The following is an 18,347-nucleotide window of genomic DNA, read 5'->3' on the forward strand; positions in this document are numbered from 1 at the left end:
TAATGCTAAGGGAGGTGGAAGAAGTTTAAGAGCAGCAAGGGCTCCGTGAAGAAGGCGGGAAGCTTTCAGAGGGCAGGAAGCGGGGCTGGGTAGCCGGCTTTGTCCAATGCCAAGTCCAGCAGAGGTGGAGCTTCTGGCAGAGTCTGTGCATTCGCAACACACCGATACTGCAGAGTCCTGCCTGGTCCTGTCCCCGGACAGAGAGCTGCTTGCATCTCTTGCCCCTCGGCCTCATATAGCCTGAGATACTGGAAGCGGCACCTGGAGGCTCAGTAGGCCAGGCAGGAGTTGACAGAGAGAGAGCGCGCGCGTGTGCGTGTGTGTGTGCGTGTGTGTGTTTGCGGGGAGGGGGGCCGTCTGGTGAGAGGCTTCGGCTCAATAACGTAAGGGGTTGGGCAGCCCACGTGATTCCAGGAGGGCGGAGACCAGCTAGCTGGAGGGAGGACTGACAGGCCGCGGGGAGGGTGCGGGGTAGACGGGGCAATCTGCATAACCGAGGAGCTGTTCCGCAGCAGCTGCTGCCTGCTGCCTTCCTTTGGCGCCACCAGCCAGCATCACAGGAGGCAGGGCCGGGCGCTGTAAGTGCGGACGGCCAGCCATCAACCCCGGCAGCCAGGTCATCGCCTCCAGCCCTCCGGTGAGTGAACGTCCCCCTTCGCCGCGGTCTGTCCGCCTCCGTGCCCTCTGCATCCCAGCTGGACCCCCGCGCATGGGAATGATTGCCTCTGGTTGAATGAACCAGGGAGCCGGAGCCACCGGGAGGGGGGAAGCAGGAACATGGCGCGGAGGCTGAGGCGCGCCCTCCGGGAAGGGGTCTCCTGTAAGAAGGAAGGAGGCGAGTCGGGGTCTCTCCGGCTCTGGCCCGTAATGTGGCCTGGACAGCATGCAGGGTAGGGGGACGCCGGGCTCCAACTCGCAGGGCTACCAGGCGGGGCTGGGACGAATGCAGCTCCGGCGCGGCGGGAGATAGAGGTGAAGGAGGGAGCCGCGAGCTGCGTCCGGGCCCCCCGGGTCTCCACCGACACCGGGCTCGTCCTGTCCCCCCATGCCTTGCACACACCGGGCTCGCACAGTTCGGTTCTCGGCCTCGGAAAGAGTCCATGGAGAGGAAGAGACGCTTTTCCGGCCGAAGCCCGAGGGGAGAGCGGGGACAAACAACGTCTGCCCTTTTACCAGAGAGCAAACTCTTCACAGGGACTCTAGCTGAGCCCGGTGACCCGACCAGGCCAGCGCGCTCTCAGGAGCATCTGTCCCCAGAGAGCGGTGACACGCCAGGGGCGACGAGGAGGACGTGATGGGTGAAGTGTCCAGGGAAGCTCCCTGGCCAGAGGGGGCAACCCTGGGGAGAGGACTGTCACCTGCACGTAAGACTCCTCTCTTCCCCCATGCCAAAGCACATCAGTGTCCTACGAATCCAGAGGGCCAGAGTAGGGCAGTGTGGCCTTGCGGGACGCAGCCCCCAACCTCCTTCTCGCTCGAGTCACCCCCTCCCTCCCCCGCCCCCACACACAGGTATTTTGTTTTGTGATTGAACAGTAAGATAGAAGTCGCCAAATGACTAGAAGCGAAGTGAAGGCGGAGGAAAGATGCGGGAATGCTGGAACAGTAGAGCTCTCGCCTGTTCCTGGCACTCCCCACCCCACCACCTGTGCCAGACTCGGTTCATTGAGGTCTTGAACTGAGAGGCGCAAAGGAACCGGCTCTTGGGAGGGATTCTCACCGAAGTGGCGGGGCCGGTCACTGGCCAGAGTTGACCAAGAAACACAGAATGATAAGCCACCGCCTCTCCCTGCTCCACCCACTCCCACCAGAGCCCCCTCCAGGAAGGGGTCCGGGAGAACGCCAAGCGGCAGGATAGCACCAGTCAGGAGCCTGGACCACAGAGAGGATGGCGGGGAGGGGCGCTGTCCGCGGTGCTGAAAGTTCTCCGAGACAGGGAAATAATCCTGCCAGGGGACTGGCGGCTCACCGCTTGCCAACATTTCTCCAAAGCAGAAACTGCGTTAGAACCACGTAAAGGGGGGCAGGTGGGGCAAGCGACCTAGAGAGATGGGTAAAGGTGCTATGCATTCCCTGGTTCTCTGCCTTCCCCCGGACTCCGCTTGGAAGGAGATTTTCCCCACTCCTGGCTAGAGGAGCAAGGAGCGGCTGTCACTCCAGGATCCAGCTTTGCTGTCTTCGAATGGGAAAGAATGTGGCACCTCGTTCTGTTTTCTCTGCCTGCGCTGTGAATCTTCCTGTTGGTAAAGCGTTGGAAACACAGTTAGGGTTGTTGTTCTGGTAAACACTTCTGTGGCTTTCAAGAACCAGAGAACTGTGAGGCAGCACAAAGGAAGAGGCTTCATCAATGGAGAGACCGGACTTTCTATTCCTGGCCAAAGATTTTTCTGTCTTCATCACCCTTCTCTCCCCACCACACGTTATTTACAGCTTCTAGATACAGATCTCTAAGCAGCCCAGTGTGTTTCTTTGATGAGTCTTTTACATTATGGGCTAGATGAGGAAGGAACTAAGCCGATTTAGGGAGGCCACGATAAGAGAATATTTACTAAAAACCTACTATCTGCTGAATCATATTATCTCATTTAAGCTTTACAATAGCTGCTAACCATAAGTTTCACCAAGTTAAGAAAACTGAAGTTACGTATCTCAAATCCAGAGCTTGGATTCAAATTCAAGTCTGCTTAACTCTGAAGTGCAAGCTATTTTCATGCCTTCATTTTGGCATTTGGCTTTGGATAGCTGTTACTGGAGAATACAGCAAGAGTCTGTCAAAGGTAGAGGGCCTGCTTTTTTTTTTTTTTTCACACACACTACTCTCTCTTCCAACCCTTTCCTCTTTAATCTGTGCACCCACCCACTGTCACTCACTCCCACCATACCAACTGCTTTTGTGCATGCTGCTTGAGACACCACTGTTCACACAACTCGGGCTTCAGGATAACAGAAACACATTAGAGGACTAAAACAGCAGGCATTCCTGAAAGAACAGCAGGGCTTTGGGGAATCTGGAGGATTAGAGCCCACTTGTGCTTTCATATTTAGAATTACACCCTTGACTTAGAGGGCTGGAATAATCTTCAAAATCATTAAGCATCATTGTTTTACAAAAAGGAGAATTTGGGAACCACAAGATGGTTATTAGTCTAAGTCAGAAAACTGAAAGGTTAGGATTGGAATCCAGTTGACCTGACTCCGAGGTCGGTGCCCTTTCCACTACCCCCATGGTGCCTCAAATATTCTTCCATGCCTTCTTTGATTATCTTTGACAAGAACATCAGCATGAGTGAACTATATTCAGTAATTATAAACACTTAAAATACAAGCAGTCCTCATTCCTACTTTTTCTACCTATTCTTTCCCCTTTGGTCTCACTATTCCAGTGTTGTCTGACCCAACATAACTGAGATACCTGACCCACCTTCCTCAGTAACTGTTCTCCCTATAGCAACAAATTGCAAATGGGGAAGATGGTGTGGCATTTCTTTGCTTGCCTTTATGTTGTCTATATTTCCTCTTCTATGATCTATTCTCAACAAATAATTCTGCCAAAATCAGTTACCCTTAGCATCTTCCTATGTTCTCAAAGGTACTTGGAAGAGGCCTCAAAAAGATCTAGGCAGAAATAACTGATCATCATAAGTGCTGATATCTATCAAATGCTAGCCACTATGCTAAGTCCTTTCATAAATCATTTCATTGAATTTTCACAATTCAGTCAAGTAGATAATTTCATTAGAGATGGTCCTAGAGTTCTAGTCTACTCTAACATACAGTGGGCCTGATACTCAATTCATTTTTGCTTGCTTCTCTTTCAGCCCACAGTAAAATCTCACCTTCATTAATTGGATTTTTATAGCCCTAGTAATCACACCGGCAAAATGTAATTTTTATATTGAATTGGATAGTTCTATCCTGCTCCAATATGTAGAATTTAGAACTTCAAATTCAATTCAAATGGCACTGTTCTGCTGTTTAATCTCTTAATATTTACCACAACACATTCCTCCCATTTGTTATCCTTTACTTAGAGATCCCTTTATATCTTCCTAGTGCTATTACTGACATTCTGCTTCAAACCCCCTATAGAAGCAAGTAAGGCATAACTCATAATAAAATGCATAACTTCTATGATACCCTCACTGGGCGATCCTGCAAGGGTGCTGTTGCTGGGTTGCTCGGCCCCATGAACCATAAGCTTACACTGTCTAGAACCACTCTATCCAATATGGTAGTCATTAGCCACATGAAGTTATTTACATTTTAGTTAGTTAAAATTTACACATTAAAAATTCAGTTCCTTAATCACAATAGCCGTATTTCAAGTGCTCAGTAAAACCATACGTGGCTAATGACTGCCTTATTGGACAGTGCAGATACAGAAAACCACAGAGAGTTCTGTTGGACAGTGTTGCTTTGGAAAGTGCTAAAAACATCCTCACAGCAACTGAGAACGTGAAATTGGGAATAAGGATTTGGGACTCTGTTTTGAAACATTTGCCATGAGAGGAGAAAAAGCTGCTTGTGCCCAGGACATCCCCCAACGCCCAAAGATGCTCAAGACAATAAGGCTGGCAAGGAGAACACATCTCACTGAAGGAGCTGGTGACCTCTGGAGTTTGCTTCACATAGATTCCATTTTACCATAAACTAAAGCAAAACGTTCCATTTTACTGTCTTACTGGTTTCCTGAATTCCAACTTAGAAATAACCTAGTGGTTCTTATTCAAAATTCAAATTTATATAAACTTTATATATATATATGTATCTTATATATATGTATGTATTTGTCTTAAGATAGATAGATAAATAGATCTCAACAAAGTCTTAACAAAGGAATGGTAACTTGTAAGATACTCTGCCAGAGAAGTAGCTGAGATATACTCTTAGCCTGAAGCTGGTCAAGCATGCCACTCACAGCCAGTTGTTGCGTATGTAATTTTATCACTAAAGGGAAACTTAGGGAGATTGTCAACTCTGGTCTCTAGCAGATCATGCTGGCTTTAATTATAAATACCATTTTGGGAGGAACCATGGCTTATTCATTTCATGGGGACTGTGTATCTCTTGAAAGGGCTTGGATTTTGCAAGGGAGAAAATATTTTACCTCGGAGCTGAAAAGAGTTTAATTTTCACTGTTTTTAGCTTGAGGGATTTAACTGATTTTACAACCCAAGAAGTAAATGGAACTGACAATGTAGCTTTGAAACTCATGCTGGTAGTATACAATCATTCACTTAATCAATAAAGTAATTGAGGAGTGTCCTATATTAGCACAGAAATGCTGTGTCAAAGGTGTTGCAACTCCTATAGCCTGGCACATGGGTGCTCAGTAAATATTTGTTGAATTCAGACCATTGTTCCAGGTCTGTTCGTGCCATACACTCAACTAGCCAAGAAATGAGTATTCCCTGCAGCATTTTCCTTCAGCAAATAAAACAGGAGACAAACACAGAACATCAAATCTTACCCTGACGACCACCCTCCTAGCCCCTCTAGGGGCACAGGTAGTGATGGCCAAGACAGACTGCTACTGAGAATTGTACCTTGCTGTCCTCTTCCGGGGAACAAGGGACACATCAGCCCAAAGGCCTTGCATTTCACTATGATGAGACAATTTCAGAAACTTAATGCTTCAATGGAATCGTATATGTTATTTTTCACTTTTACCTTAAAGAGATATTTATTTCCTTGAGAAAGTATTTGACTGGCCTTCATGATTGTTGCAGGCAATTACTCTTATTACTAAATTCATAGGGAGCTTAGCTTAAAATGAAAACACATATATTGATCAGAGGAGAGCTGATGACATCACAGTCTGGCAGGTCACAGAATATTACCCTTTTCCAGGAATAACTGGGCCTCCCTTTAAAAGTTTTAACTGGTGATTACTGACAAAAATGAAATAAAAATAGATCATTCTATTCTAGCAAGCCAATAAGCAAATGCCTGGAATTAACTGATTCTCATTTGCCAAAGGCAAAATATTCCAGCCCAATAAACTGTCCTACAAATGAGCAAGCTGGTTTCCATGGCCTGTTCATTTTTTAAATTGTTTTTTTCCCTTTGTTTGTTTTTCAAATAATTAGCAAATTAAAAAAAAATTGCATCCAGGTGTTTGAACATTCTGATGACAAAATGTTTCTCATAATTGTAAAGACTTGAATGTTCATTAGAGAAAATATTTATACAATATATTATTGTGCCAATATTTTGTAACAATCACACAGCCCAACTTTCTTATTTTGCAAACAGAGAAATCGAGGCTGAGAATGGTCATCCAAGTTAATAGCAGAGGCAGAAGCAAGACTTGAGCCTTCTCTCTCAATCCACTGCTCTTTGCATCTTTTAACATCATGCATCTTTTCATTAGTCATGAAAATTTTTTTTTTATCAATGAGTTTAGCCACCAAACTTTTACCAGAGCTGCGAAGAGTAGGAAAGTGAAGGTATTTGGATTTCAGATTATTTTCCTTGCACCCCCAGGTGAACTACTAGTCAAGGATAATCAACAGGTAGAAATTTCATGGGTAGAACTATGAACGAGAAGAAAAGCATTCAAAACCTCAGAATATTTGTTGCAAGAATTTGAGCAAGGATTTAACTCCTCTTACCTTCATCGTCTCCATCTCTAAACCAAGAATTTTGAATTAAATAGTGTTTCAGGTCCTTCCAGCTATAACATTCTATGGTTCTAAGAAATGAGGCCAAAGACTTGAATATACTATCTCATTCAGCCCAAATAATCAAAAATAAATGAAGATTCTTATTTTTACATCATTATTTATTGGAAGCTCTGACATTTCATGCTAGTACTTCACAAAGTAACAACAATATAACAATGATGATGATCATGATAGCTAATACTCATTTACACTTACTCTGACCCTAAATGTTGGTAATGTTATTATCCCCTTTTTACAGATGAGAAAACTGGATCCCCAAGTAGTTAAATAACCTGCCCAAATTCATCCAGCTAACAAGTTTGTGCTTTTAAGCACCATGCGACACTGCGTCTTTGAAAACCAGATAACCGGTCTCTCAGATAACTGATGTGCATCATTTTTAGGCCACTTAACACACAAGCCCCTTCTCTGGGGAATTTTTACTTTACCTACATTTTCTGGCTAGAATAGCAATCAAGAGGGTAAATAGAACTTCAGGTCTCTGGTTCTGATGAAACTATATAGGGATCTGCGCTGTCTTTCTGCAAGACGGCTCTTGTCCTTTTTCAAGTTAATCCATTGTTTCAGTGGTTCAGTACTGAATGTTGGGCTTTGCATGATGCTTTCCCCAGAATGTATGAATTGCCTGCATTGCCAGAAATGAATGAATGTTGGTGTAGGATTCAGCACCTTCTATGGCTACAAATGTCAGGCTGCCACATCTTCACTGTTCGGTAGAGTTTTCTGGATTTGCCTCTAGGTTTTTTACTCAGAGTGACAATCTAGACAGCTTTTAAGACAGAGACGGAGAGTTTCCCGAGTGCCATTTCCTGGTGGTGGGCTTCGGTCAAAAGTAAGACTAACATTTTCAAAATCATGTGTGAAATTCATTTTCTTCTCATTAACCCTACCTTACCAAATTAGTCAAACAGAATATATCACAGTATCTACCTATCTCACTGTGGATTTTAATGTGCACTAAATCTGCTCCTCATATTACAAGAAGGGCCAATGAGACAGCACTTTTTAAAACTCCTTATAAACCATAAAGTCTTTACAAAAGAAAGGAACAGAGTTTTCGTCCTTTCAGTTCTTCTCAGTCAAAAATAACTCTCAAGTTGCTGATATACGGTCCTGAACTAGAGTTGACGGCTAAATCAAAGTCTTTAGGGTTAAGAAGATCTTAGATCTAAGCTGCACGTCTAGAAAATGGCATTTATAATATGGGAGGCCTCCTGGTTTACTTCTAAAATCAAGGGTTCTCAACCTCAGGTGCTATCTCACTAAAGGGTATTTTGTTTATTGTTACATACACTGGGGGTGGGTGTTACTACTGCCTTTGGTGGACTGGGATCAGGAATGTTGAATATCCTGCACTAGACAGGACAACCCCGCACAGTAAGAAAGAATCCTACCTTTAATGCCCACAGCACTTGTCTTCCACTGAGAAATAGTGCTCAAGGGGAGATGCTGTTCGTGCTTCCTAGTTCCCCAATTGATATAGAGAGAATTTACTTTTGGTATCCTTCCCCAGGTGAAATCCAGCCATACTCATGTGAAGTCTACAACAGCTCAGAAGCATTACTGGGATTCCAGTAATTTTATCGAGAAGTAAAATATAAGGTCAGAGATCAGTGGTTTTCAAACTGGCCCTCAGAAGTTTATATAAGAAGCCCCTTCCAACTTCTGCAGGTGCAAGAAGTCCCAGTAGGGTAATATGCCCATATTGCAAGGCCCAGACTAAAGGTTGGCATTTGAGGACCCAAAATTAGTGAATACAATTCTGAAAAACACCACCTTTGCGGTTCACTGAAGAAACACAGGGTTATGCTCTTACTTTATGAGAAGCATGGATCTAGCTAAGCACTGGCACAATCCCTGCCCTCAAGTCACCAACACTCCAGCAGTCAGACATGTAAACTCCACTAATTATCTATGCAATGTGACATATGCTATAACATGTTATGAAGGAGCCTCCAAAAAGAGACAAGGGAATGATTCACTTCCATAGAGAAATTACAATTGAACCATACTTTGAATGACATATATTATTTTCTCATGTGGATAAATGAGAGGAAAGGCTATTGTAGAAATGGGAATAGCATAAGCAAATTCTAGAAGTATGAATGAAAATGATATATGTGCAGACTGATGTGGTTAAGTAGAGACCTGGCTAAGAATGGTGAAAGGTCATACTAGAAAGACTCTGAAGATACTTTAATACAGCTGAGTGGATGTATTTATCCAGCCTGGAGTTTATCCTTTGAACAGGGTTTTTATGAATATTTTGCAAATATCATTGAATTCAGGACTGGTTCATGGCAGATATCAGAATAATGAAATCTAATCTCACAGCTGGAAGGAACCTCAGAAATCATCCCAGCCAGCCTTCTCCCTTCCCTATGTTTTACAGTTGAAGTAATTAAAACCCAGAGACATTAAATGACTTGCTCAAGGTCAGCCAGCAAATTAGTGACAGGAGACAGGATAAAGACTAGAGCCTAGTCTATCCTCTGAGTTCATAACATTTTGCCCTGCTCTGTACTGCCTTCAGGAATTTTATTCATCATTGGTGCATAATCCAATGTAACACACAATGTGATTATTAAGTATTTACGAAGCTCCAAGTTTTCCATAGCTCACTATTAAGATATGGTTCCTTTATAACAACCAGGTGAGAGATCAGATCCTGGGCTGCTTCTACATGAGAATATTCTCTTCAGAAATGCAGACAAGCAGCATAGCCAACACATGGGCATGGCATTCTTCCCCCGCCTCACACACGCTCCCCGCCTCTTCATTTCAAACTGCCAGAGATTATAGAGGCACAGCCTGAACAGAAGGCATCTTAATCTCTGGTGATTCTGTAAATAATATGCTGCTCATGCTTGCCTATAAATGATCACAGCCTCTCTATTTTCTAGATGAGGGAGCCTTCAGAAAGATGAAGTTGCCTGCACACAGAGCATGTCAGAGAGAGGATTGCAGGCTCCAGAGCACCATCCCTCTCTGTAGCAGGGTTAAATTCTTCACCCATCTGCACACTCCTAATAATTTATCCAGGCTTATGGTCTTACATTTCACCTCATAGTCAAGTTAGTCTGTGCATATTTAGGTTCTGAGATTGCTTATTTCCCACGTTCCTTTCTCTGGCCACCTGTCATCCAATATACATCCAGTAGAGATCATCTAAACCAATCCACTCAATTTACAAGAGATGAAACTCTCTCTGAGAACCAGAGAGGTGAAGCCACTTGCTCAAGGTTGCAAAGCTAAAAGCAGCACTGTGAACAGACTAGATTCTCTGGCTCCCAGTCCCAGGCTTTTCCCTCCACACCAAGCCGCTGCTTTCCAACAGTAGGTAACAGAGCATCTTCCCACTCTCCACACCCCCCATTCGTTGACCAATCCCATAAGGATGGATGGAAATGATTGATTGCACTGTGCTCAGATGCTCATTCCAAGACCTTGTTTAGAATACCCACAACTTATTATCGCTCACATTGTATTGATCCATCTATCATATTAAGAAGCTGGTTATGGAGGCAGGACACTTTCTAGTCTAGAGGCTATACACGATTAATGCCATTAAGGTAGAGATCACCACAGAAAACAGTGTGCCCAAGAAAAAAGAGGGCAGGGTCCATGGCTCCCATCATTTGATAATGGAGCAAAGTTCATCCCAAATTCATTGTAAATGGCAGGTTATTAGATTCATAATCCCAGGGACCAGGTAATTGGGTAAATGGATAGATTTAAGCAAGATTGGTTAAAAAAGAGTAAGAAAGTAAAAAAAGAGAACTCCCAAACCATTTCTGCTTCAGGGGCAAGGTGTTTTGCCCAAATGGATCAGCATGGTACATTTAATTTAATGTACACAAGGCTTACAATGATAGGGTTTTTCTTTTTTAGAAAATCAATGAAACTCATATTTTCTATATAAATTCATTCTGAGAAATCATTTAAAGACAAAAACAGGTGGTGTTTCAGTAAAAATTGTGTTGAAAAGAGAATGAGGGAAGAAATCTAAGAACTGGCTTCTCAGGTAGGGTTTCATAGGGTCATGATTGTCTCACAGTCTGACCAGCCTTATTACGTATAGAAACTTGATTTTATCAGGTCTATCAAAAGTCTTCTAGCTCTGAAGAATCAAGCCATAATCCCCAAATCCCAAGAGGCTGATGTGTTAACTAGATGCCAATATAAGTCACTTGCAATGCAGGATGCTTGTGAGTGTTACCCAGGTCATTCCCATCCTGGTATTAGGATAGCAAAACACCCGAATGAGCTGACTTGTGAGCACATCAGGATCAATGGAGTTGGACAGGCAGTCTCATGAAATTTGCCATCCAGGCTGCAACAAGGACTAGAGAATTCTTCCAAATTCCACCCAAGAACACCTTTCAGGTTACTGGAATGCTGGGCCCTTCAAATAAAGGGTCTTGTTTCCCCTTTCCCTAGTGTTAGAGAAACTTGGGGAAATTATTTCAGCAGAAGGTAGAGACTTTATCTAGTCTCCATGCATCCCCCATCTTCTGTTAGGATATTATTTCATACACGTTATAACTTCCTAACTCACAGTCTATCTTATATTTGTTACAGGCTAGTCTTCCTTAGGGAGTTCTGGTAGGTGCCCCAGTTTAACCACCAGTCATGAATAAGCCATACTAGTGGTTGGGTTATTTCTGTAACGGGCAAAACCCTTGTACTTTGTGCTGATTCTGTTTATTCCTCTCCAGAGGGTGCCATGATCTGACCTTGCTCTGAGAGCACCAGATCTGGTTTATCCTTGTCAGTAATCTTCATGTGTGGACCCTGACATTTGAAACTGTACTCATTAGTCACTCTCAACACAGAAAACATTCATGGGGTGACTATGACTCATCCACAAAATGCCAAAGGAATCAACTCTCAAAATGTTTTTTTAAAAATCAGACACCATGGCTACCTCTGACAGAGGTCCAACAACCATTTTAACTATTTTTATTCTCCCCTTGAGCAGACTAGTTATCCTGGTTCCAAGCAGGCACAAACTACAGCAGACTGTTTGGGATTCATCTTAAGTTCTTTCCTAGTCACATAGACTTTTGACACACTTTCTATTCCAGCATCAGAACACAGAGGAAGACAATATCTGAATGAGTATAGACTGTCGTGCCAAAATAAATTCCTAATATAGACGACTAAAACATGCCACCATAGAACTTAATGTCAAAATAGAAACAAGACTTCTCTATCTCAATAATGTCTTCGTGACTAGCCTGTGTTCTTCTTTTCTGCCCCCAAGACTATTCCAAACTACAGTTGTAAATAAATACTATGGTGCCAACACAGTACATTAGGAATCTGGGGAGAACCTGTCAGTTGAGCTTTGTGATGTTATCTCTTTATACATGTGATTCCAATATGGCAAGTTACTGAGTGTTCTTCTTAAAGTCAAGGATAATTACATGGCTACATCATAATACTGCTGATAATAGTAATAACTGCTCACATTTACTCATTTAATCCTATGATATAAGCATTATTATCCCAACTCTAAGAATTTCTATCCCATTTCTGAGAATTTCTATCCCATTTCTATCCCATTTCTGAGAATTATTGAATTTAAATGACTTGCCCAAGGTCTCACAGCCAGATTCAAACACTGTGCCCTCTGACACCAAGATCTTCCCCATTCGCATTACTCATCCACAATTTTAAAATTCTCTCTGAAACAGACTAATCCTAATATATCTTACATGAGTGCATGGATGATAAGAATGACTTTGCAGCTGTAACTTCATGGCCTTATCAGAGGATTAGACCCAGAGGTCCAAAGACTTAGTGTGGAACCTTGGGCAACTCATACCTTTTCTAGGACTCAGTCACTCCATCTAAGAAAGAGAAAAATAATGGCTCTATTCATTTAGTTATTCACTCATTCAACAAAATATACTAAAAACTGAAGCTACAAAGGAGAAAAACACAGACTAGGAGCTGTTAATAAAAATAGGAACCCCTGGGCTTCCCTGGTGGCGCAGTGGTTGAGAGTCCGCCTGCCGATGCAGGGGACACGGGTTCGTGCCCCGGTCTGGGAAGATCCCACATGCCGCGGAGCGGCTGGGCCCGTGAGCCATGGCTGCTGAGCCTGCGTGTCCGGACCCTGGGCTCCGCAACGGGAGAGGCCACAACAGTGAGAGGCCCGCGTACCGCAAAAAAAAAATAGGAACCCCTGTTCAGACTACTGTTGCTAAAATTAAAACAATACTAAGTCCCAAGTACCTAGGGTATGTAGAGGATTGCATTCAGGATTGATTGTTTGGGGTTTGTTTCTTAATCAGCAAAGTGATTTGAATTCTTCTCATGTAACTGTCAACTAAACAAAATTACAGGCCCAACTGACCAATGTAATGCAAGTTTCTACTCACAAAAACAATAGCCTGCATTCTCAAGGTTCCTGTGAATGGTTTCTGAAGACCAATTTGTCCTAAACGGTCAGTGATGCACAATACATCTCTAGACTTAAAAGAAATTAATACTGTAGAACTTCAAAGTGCATTTTCATTTGCCTACAGGAACTCATTTCTTTCAGTGAAGGCTGAGATTACGTGATTACCCCAAAACAGGAAGACTAATAAGCTGTAATGGGAGAACTGATGGCAAAAGGGATATTTATTAAGCAAAACAGGATGGGGGATTTGAAAGAAAGGGAAGTAATTTGAAAGGCCATTTTGTTGTTCAGTTTAAGAAAATTCTAAAGTTTAATCTTGCTGATGGACTAGAGGATATTAAGAAAATGTTAAATGAGAGAGTAAAAAAGAAACTTAAGTCAACCCAAAAAATGGAAGGGAAAGAAATCACATTCTTCCTAAAGTACTTTCCCTTCAAAGGAAAAATTGGGGTCGGAGGCACGGGGGCATTTGCTGGGCAGTAAGAAGTGAGATGCATTTCCCTTCCCCCAATCAAAGTCTTTACCAGTGTCCCAGGCTTGAGAGTAAGAGGTATATCTCACACAAGTAAGCAGATGGGTCTTTCTCAGTTCTGAATCACTCAATTTGCCCCCAGTTTTCAGAAGTCACTTGCAAAAGGCATCGTCATGAAGCCATTTACTCATGATCCCCAATTCACTAAGTTTAGAAGCCTAATTTATATACAGGAAACTATTTGGACTTTTAAGGTAATTTTCTCCTCTTAAGACAAGGGACATCAAGCCTTTCCCAGCACATAACCAAAACAAAACAAACACAAACTCAAAAATCAAGGGAGAATCACAGTCATTAGAAAATGAAGTAAATTTGGACTCCCCTAGTGGCGCAGTGGTTAAGAATCCACGTGCCAATGCAGGGGACACACGTTCAAGCCCTGGTCCCGGATGATCCCACATGCTGCAGAGCAACTATGCCTGTGTGCCACAACTACTGAGCCCGCGTGCCACAACTACTGAAGCCCACGCGCCTAGAGCCCATGCTTCGCCACAAGAGAAGCCACCGCAATGTGAAGCCCATGCACCGCAACGAAGAGTAGCCCCCGCTCTCCGCAACTAGAGAAAGCCCGCACGCAGCAATGAAGACCCAATGCAGCCAAAAAATAAATATTAGTTAATTAATTAATTTAAGAAAAAAAAAGAAAATAAAGTAAATTTGCCAGCCTAATCTCACAGCTTAGCGTGTCTACAGGGCCAGTTTCTAGTCAAAAAGTAGGGTAATACCAGTTTGTGAGTGGAATGTTAAAATGTAACTTATGGCTTGACTGCATCACAACACTAAGGGTTGATCCATTTTAACTTTGCTTTAAACGTTAAAGCAAAGGCTTCAGGGTTAGCTTTTTGCTGTTTTTTTTTTTAGTGAACTATAAGGTGGTCCTCACCAGAATTTGTTTGTTGCTCAGCTGCTTGGAGTTTTTTGGAGAAGTGTTTCATTACAAGCTCGATGGCTATAAGATTAGTAAAACTCATCCGTCCCGGACCTTGAATGCTGAGCTAAGATTAGGCTTTAAGTCACAAGCAGTGGGAGCCCCCCAAGGTTTTCGTACAGTGAAGTTGTGACCAGAGGAGTGACAGAAGGTTCTGGCAACAGTGAGTGGGACAGATGAGTGAGACAGAGAGAGGGTGGAAATAGAAAAGTCAAGTCAGGAGATTAAACTGTGAAAAACGTACAAGAAAAAGCGCACTTCATAGCTGTAGAATCAGTGGCCGTTGTTGCTACTGCTTGGCTGGGTGGAACCATGTCACCTGGACCTTGAGATGAGCACAGCTCCCAGGACTGGGGAGAGAGAGCACCCTCTCTCCTAGGCGTCACGCCTGACTTGGGGCCCCCCTTTCTCTCAGCTGACAGGAGCCCCTCTACACTTGTGGTGAAAGGGTTGGTGGGAATGGGCAGAAGCACAAAGAGGGGGAACACCAGATAAGCTTTGCCTGCCTGGAACCAAAATGGCGCCAAGGAGGCACCATGAGGAAGTGAAGCAGGGTCAGTGGTTTCAAGTCTGCCTCTCTCCAGCTGCCTGTGCATCACCTTGCACAGGTCTCTTTGCTTTTCTGGGCCTGAGATGCCTCATCTGTAAGACAGAAAGGCTACCATGGATGATTATCATGGTTCTTTCCAGCTTGAAAATTTATAACACCAGCAGCATATTATTAAAGATGCATTTCACGGACCACATTCAATTCAATTCAATTCCAGCGAGGACCACTGTACAAAATGCCAAAGCTCCAAAGGGCTTGATTTCCTCTGTTTATTTTTTCTCCCTCTGTTTCTTGTATTTTTCCATTATTTTTCTGATAGAGTATTTTTCCCCTGTTCCATTTGTTTCTTCATTTTCTGGTGGCAGCAGGGAAGGGGCTGTTTCAATGAGACAAGAAAATGAGATCATCTGTGTACTGACAAGACAAGGAGAAGCCAGGGCCTAACCAGCCAGCTCTTTTCCACATCATTCTGCTGGTGACCCTCAGCCCAGCACCAGCAAGAGGGGAAGTTGAACTCACCCTCCCTTCTGACTTATTTTTTATCACTGCTTTCTCCGCCAAGCTGCAGGCTTCCAGATGTTCTAGGCAACTCTCTCCTTCACTGCCTGCAAGCCAAGCAAGGTGATGGTTGTCAGCCCCTTTACCCTAGGAAAAGTAATAAAGAGAGAGGCGTTTTTTACAAGTCTTATGCACACGCACGTGTACACACACCGTCCAGCCTCCTATCTGCAACTGCCTCTGTTTAAGCTTGGCTTCCTCAAATCCAGCCAGTCAGCAGGGCCATGGAGGCCTCACTTCCAAAGGACCGGACACTAAATTAGTCACTTGTCTTTTAGTCGCTTCAGCTACTATTGCATTTGAGAGGCATCAGCTCCTTGTCTTGCTCAGCTCAGCTGAAGCTGAGCTCAGCTAGGGTCTCCCCTGTTTTGCTCCTCTACCTCACTCCCACCCCCAGCCCAGGGCTTCCGACCCACTACTTCGGTGTCTCACTTCCTACACCAGTCTGGTTGATATTCCAAGGGCAACTTCGTTATCTCAAAAGAAAGAGAACCAGGATGGTTCTGCTCCTCACAGGCTAAGGAGACTAGAGATTTCCTCCTAACAACCCAGGAGTCTGCAAGGAGAACCAGATTATTGGGTGGCTAGAAATATTTTAAAAATAAAAACTTGATACCCAAGAAAGGCCTATGTGGATCTACATAGGGCCCAAAGCTGGAGAGATAAGGAAAGATTTAGTTGCCAAAAAAGTTCTATGGGAAGTATAAGTTACTATTAGAATTAGAGGAGGCAGTTGGTCCAGCCCTGTCTCCTAGAGTAATAACAATAACATCTGTATTTTAATCCAGTACGTACCAGGCACTTCATATATTGACTACATTAACATGAATTAGCACAATAATCCTATAAGGTAGGCATTTCTATATGCATTTTTTAGATAAAGAAACCAAGGCTCAGGGACTTCCCTGGCGGTCCAGTGGTTAAGACTCCGCACTCCCAATGCAGGGGGCACGGGCCCCATCCCTGGTCAGGGAACTAAGATCTCTCATGCCAAACAGTGCAGCAAAAAAAAAAAAAAAAGAAGAAAGAAAGAAAGAAGAGAAAAAGAAACCAAGGCTCAGAAAGACTATAAACTTTAACAGGTGAGGCAGAGACTCTAACACAAATCTGTCTGACTTCAAAGACTATAGCCTATTACTTTTGCAAAAGGATAAACTGCTAAAACTTAAACTTGATGAAATAAAACCAAAGCCAGTGAATTGGAGACAGACCTCCTGGGTCCTGGGACTACTGCCTGTAACCAGCAGTGTGACCCTGGGCACATCTTTTAGGTTACACTTTCCTTGTCTATGAAATGAGTTTCGGATCCAATTATTTCTTCCAGCTCCAGCACCTGGGAGTGTGCTTTCTAGTCCCTGCGTGTCTCTTTCACAGAAGCCAGCAGCTAAAATCATCTCAGCACAATAGATCTCTAACAACAGGAAGTGCCACTTCAGAGGCTCTGGAAATGACTCAGAAAATCATTCCGTTCTCCAAAGAGAACCTATAATTTATATGACTGTGATTACCCACTGGTCAGGGCCAGCCTAGGTAACACTCAGCGCTGTTTATTCCACCAGCATTCCACTCCACGGCATTCTGATGACATTGGAGAGAGGATCTGTGCTCCGTTTTTTGTCACCCATGTGTTAAAGGGGATAGTGACTCAAAAATGAAACAGGGTAAAAGATCCATATTACAACCCACACGTACCTCTTATGTGAAAACCCATTACGAGAACGCGTTAATGGTAGGTAGAGCTGGGGTTATTTACTAGCAAGGAGTCTTCATTTAATAAAAGGAATCACCAGGATTCCTAAATAGTGTATGTTTACAGTCTGTCAGAGACTGAACCTGATGGAGTGATAGATACTAAATCCAATGCTGACTGAATGCAGATCAAAACCAAAGTGGGAACGTGTGTTATTTAATGTGAAAATAAGATATCCTGTTTGCAAAACTTTGCTTTACACACAGCCATTAGGAACCAGTATTTGCTGAACTGATGTGAGAGTACATTTTGTATGGCAGGAGCCCCACAGGTATGAATCTATGCAGCGGGGTGAGGAAAGGAGAATGGAAAGTGGAGGTAAGATGTGACAGAGCCCCATTTTTCTGCTTAGAAAGGCATCATGGCAGTAAATATTGCACTGACTTTTAAAAAACTGGAAGGATGTTGCTAGAAGAGAGGATGATATATGGTGCAATTCTTTGAGTTAAACAACCAAAAGTGAAGCTTCATCTAAGCCATCTAGAATATTAATAGGGCTCCTTTGGTCAACATGTTAACCATTAAAGAGAGTCTGACAAGCAAAAACAATATTTCTTGTAGCAAGGACAGCAACCAGACAATGCCAAAATAAACAATATTTCCCAGGAGGAATCAGGAAATCTTATTACTGCCTCTGTGGTTTACCATGTCCTGACCTACAAACAACAATACATTATCAACAACACACCGTGGACAGCCTTTTAAAGTTTATATCACTTTTCCACATGGCATTTCTTATTTAATCCTCTTCACAACCCTGCAGGGTACACAGAGTGAATATACTATCTTCATTTTGTAGACAAAGACACTGAGGTTCAGAAAGGTAGAATGACTTGTCTAAAGACACACAAGTTTTCTGCAACAGATTAGTCTAATACCCTAGACTTCTGACTCAGTCCAGGGCTCTCTCCACAATGCCCCAATAAGATCC

General features: G+C 43.4%; 1 protein-coding gene across 1 annotated transcript in view; it reads left to right on the forward strand.

Annotated features, from left to right (window-relative positions):
* The first annotated feature begins 429 nt into the window (after positions 1 to 429).
* The window catches only part of SLC7A14 (solute carrier family 7 member 14), a 125,010-nt gene continuing 107,092 nt past the window's right edge, over positions 430 to 18,347 (forward strand). The window contains exon 1 of the mRNA XM_030863744.2: positions 430 to 637. The gene's annotated coding sequence lies outside the window, so the exon portion shown is untranslated. The remainder of the gene's footprint in view (positions 638 to 18,347) is intronic.

This window comes from Globicephala melas, chromosome 4 (assembly GCF_963455315.2).
Source record: "Globicephala melas chromosome 4, mGloMel1.2, whole genome shotgun sequence".
Classification (NCBI taxonomy): Eukaryota; Metazoa; Chordata; class Mammalia; order Artiodactyla; family Delphinidae; genus Globicephala; species Globicephala melas.